The following is a 4,045-nucleotide window of genomic DNA, read 5'->3' as shown; positions in this document are numbered from 1 at the left end:
GTAACCGAATAAACCCCCTTTATTAAAGCCAATCCATTTCTGGTGTTTTGCAAAACAGCAGCATTAGCAAACCGGAACAGTCTCTATCTCTGCTAGGGTGATTGCTCAACTTTGCTTCAACTTCCAAAGCATTATCCATTGACTTGGACCACGATCTCTCACTCTTAATGGCCACAGAGTATGTCACTGTATGGATGTTCCAAAAATAATTAAATAAATAAAAATTTGTTATTCAATTCCTAGGTTGGTTTTCAGTGATTTTTCATCAACATGGAAAATACTTCTCAAGTTGACCTTGAACCCCAGCAACCTTGCCTGTGCCCTTTGCTTTTCTTCCTGCTTCTCTGGCTGAGGGTCACTGGGCAACACACAGATGTGCCCATTGTGCTTCTTGCTTACGACTCTGGTGGTTGCTGTGGTTCAGGTTAAATTACTGTCAAAGACAGATTTAGAGAATATTTGAAGGTCATTGAGTCTTCATTAGCATAACTGAGATTAGCTGACATATGTCTGTCTGCTTTGGAGACAGGATGCTCAGAGGGGCCAACTCTCAGTTTTTTCCAGTTCAGCTTCTTACTTCCTGTGGCTTTTTCTTCTTTCTGAATTTTTTTCTGCTTACAAAGGACTCTAGTAATAGATTTCAGACATATCCTGATTGATTTGGGTCACACTGTAACTGAAGTAGCCTCATCAAAAGGTCCTACTTAACAATGAATTCACATCCAAAGGAATGGGTTAAGTTTTAGTGCATGTTTTCCTGGGCTACATACAGCGACAAACCACCTGTACTGGTTTGTATATATATTACGTCCCTCAGAAAAAGCCATATTCTTTAATGCAATCTTGTGTGGGCAGATGTATTGGTGTTGATTAGATTGTAATTCTTTGATTGAGTGTTTCCATGGAGATGTGACCCACCCAACTGTGGGTGATAACTCTGATTGGATGATTTCCATGGACATGTGGCCCTGCCCACTCAGCATGGGCCTTGATGAGTTTACTGGAGCACTATATAAGCTCAGACAGAATGAGTGAGCTTGCTACAGCCAAGAGGGACACTTTGAAGAACGCACAGGAGCTGAGAGAGTAGCTGCAGCTGAGAGACACATTTTGAAGATGGCTGTTGGAAGCTGACACTGACATTTTGGAGAAAGCCATTTTGAAACACAACCTGGGAGAAACCAGATGCCAGCCATGTGCCTTCTCAGCTAACAGAGGTTTTCTGGATGCCAATGGCCTTTCTCCAGTGAAGGTACCATTTGTTGATGCCTTACCTTGGACATTTTATGGCCTTAAGACTGTAACTTTGTAACCAAATAAACCCCTTTATAAAAGCCAATCCATTTCTGGTGCTTTGCATAAGGCAGCATTAGCAAACTGGAACACCACCTGAGATAGGAATAAAAATAATCTAAAAATGAAGCCTGTTTTCTCATACATATTTTTAATTACATTGAAATAGAAATGTGTCTAAGTTTTCCTTCCTCCCTCCCTCCCTCTCTTTCTCTCTCCTTCCTTCTTTCTTTTGCTTTCTCTCTTTGCTTTCCCTCCCTCCCTCCCTCCCTTCCATCCTTTTTCTTGCCGTGGAAATACACAGCATGAAAAAAGGACATTTGCTACAGTTATAAGGAGTAAATTCCATTGCTGTGATTAAAAAGCAAACAAAACAAAACAAAACAAAAAAAAACAAACTTCATTTGTGGTAACAAATTGCAATGATGTTCTTGGCAACTTATTTTTTATTTTTTTTTGAAGGTTAGAAATTTATTATTACTTATTATTAAGCACAAGTTTAATACTGCAAAACTGTGCATTAAAAGAGTGTAAAATCACTCTTCCACAATCCACTCTCCCCTTCTTGACACAAATTATTGATAGCTTTTCAAGTAAAGATGTGCTTTCTTCTTTTTTCCATGTAGAATTTTATGAAATAAAAACAAGGATCTGTGTGCATCTTGTGAAATGAAGGCCTGGCTGCCCAGTCTCCCTTTACTCTGGGTCCTGAAACAGTTCATGAACTGTTTCTTCACCAAAAAGCCCACCACTGGCTAGGTTTATCATTCTGAGGGCCGAAAACTTTCTCACAAAGTCTGAGCACGGATTCTTCTCTCAGCTGCTGTAAGCAGCCCTCTTCACTTCATCTTCCTATTTGTTTGTGGGTTTAGCACAAATAGCATTAACTGGAAAACTGAGTTCTCCAGGCAAGGGAAGATTAGTGATTCCCAGTGTATACGCTTCTTTCTTGCCTTGGCTTTGGGAATTGCAATTTGGGGTTCCTTAAGACACTCAGAAACGTACAGTGATATATATACTAAGGTCCTGTCAGTTTCGTTCTTAATTTCATCGTTATTGAAGAAGACATTGGCCTTCAAGTAATAGATGGCCTTGTCCACCATATCTGTATCTTTTGTCTGTCTTGGGGTAGGTCCTTTGAACTGGCTTCTGATAGGCAATGGTGCTATGCTTCCAATGAGTATGGTGTTGGGGTCCGTGAGAGAAGATTGGTAAACCAGCATCTTGGTGGTGCCTGAGTTTGGACCCAGCTGAGGAAGTTTTTATTTTATTTTATCTTATTTTATTTATTTTACTTTATTTTTAATGCAATTTAATTGCGATATATTCACATACCATATAATCCATCCAAAGTATACAATCAATAGCTCACAGTATCATCGTATAGTTGTGCATTCATCACCACAATTAATTTTAGAACATTTTCATTACTCCAAAAACTAAATAAAAATAAAAGAGAAGACCCAAAACATCACATACCTCTTACCCCCCCATTATTATTATTATTATTGTCTGTTTTTTATTACTCATCCACCCATATACTGGATAAAGGGAGTATCAGTCACAAGGTTTTCACAATCACACAGTCATATGATAAAAGCTATACAGTTAAACAATTGTTATCAAAGATCAAGACTGCATGGATTTTAGTTCAACAATTTCAGGTATTTACTTCTGGCCACTCCAATGCACCGGAAACCAAAAAGAAATACCTATACAATGAGTCAGGAGTCACAATCATTTGTTAAATCCTAACCCTCAGTTACACATCTTCGCTCTCATTTGATCATTTTCTCAAACCTCAGGGATATGTGGGCAATGGCCATTTTAACGTCATACTGGAAAGAGGCATTGTCCTTTTGGGGTAGAGGAATGCAACTGGTTGACGTTCTTGGAGAGACTCATACCCCTGGGTTTCAGGGTTTACCTGGCATAGCATCAATCTGGAGGCCTTAAGTTTCTGAGAAAATAAACTTACTAAGTAAAACTTCTATAGAATCTTAGATAGAGCCCAGGGAATTCTTTAGGATTTTCAGGAATGCTGTTGGTTGGGGCTTGGCATACTGCAGCAATCTGCAATATCTGGTTGAAGCTTGCATAAGAGTAACTTCTGGAATGACCTCTCGACTCTATCTGACATCTCTTAGCCACTGAAATTAGTTTCATTTCTTTTCCCCCTTTTGGAGGAGGTTATTTATTTATTTTTATTAAATTCAGTTTTATTGAAATACATTCACACACCATACAATCATCCATGGTATACAATCCACTGTCCACAGTATGGTAACATAGTTATGCGTTCATCACCACAATCTATCTCTGAACATTTTCCTTACATCAGAAAGAACCAGAACAAGAATAAAATATAAAAGTGAAAAAAGAACACCCAAATCATCCCCCCATCCCACCCCATTTGTCCTTTAGTTTTTATCCCCATTTTTCTACTCATCCATACACTAGATAAAGGGGGTGTGATCCACAAGGTCTTCACAATCACACTGTCACCCCTTGTAATCTACATTTTTATATAATTGTCTTCAGGAGTCCAGACTGCTGGGTTGGAGTTTGGTAGTTTCAGGTATTTACTTCTAGCTGTTCCAATGCATTAAAACCTAAGAGGTGTTATCTATATAGTGCATAAGAATGTCCACCAGAGTGACCTCTCGACTCCATTTGAAATCTCTCAGCCACTGAAACTATTTCGTCTCATTTTGCATCCCCCTTTTGGTCAAGAAGATACTCTCAGTCCCAT

The 4,045-nt window shown here is 38.9% G+C and overlaps 1 pseudogene; it reads right to left on the bottom strand.

The window, feature by feature from the left end:
* Positions 1 to 228: 228 nt before the first annotated feature.
* Positions 229 to 2,516, bottom strand: LOC119528223 (annotated as a pseudogene).
* Between the last annotated feature and the right edge of the window lie 1,529 nt (positions 2,517 to 4,045).

The sequence above is a fragment of the Choloepus didactylus genome, chromosome 2 (genome assembly GCF_015220235.1).
Source record: "Choloepus didactylus isolate mChoDid1 chromosome 2, mChoDid1.pri, whole genome shotgun sequence".
Taxonomy (NCBI): domain Eukaryota; kingdom Metazoa; phylum Chordata; class Mammalia; order Pilosa; family Megalonychidae; genus Choloepus; species Choloepus didactylus.
Note: the sequence above shows the minus strand (reverse complement) of the source record. Positions and strands in the feature narration are given on the sequence as shown.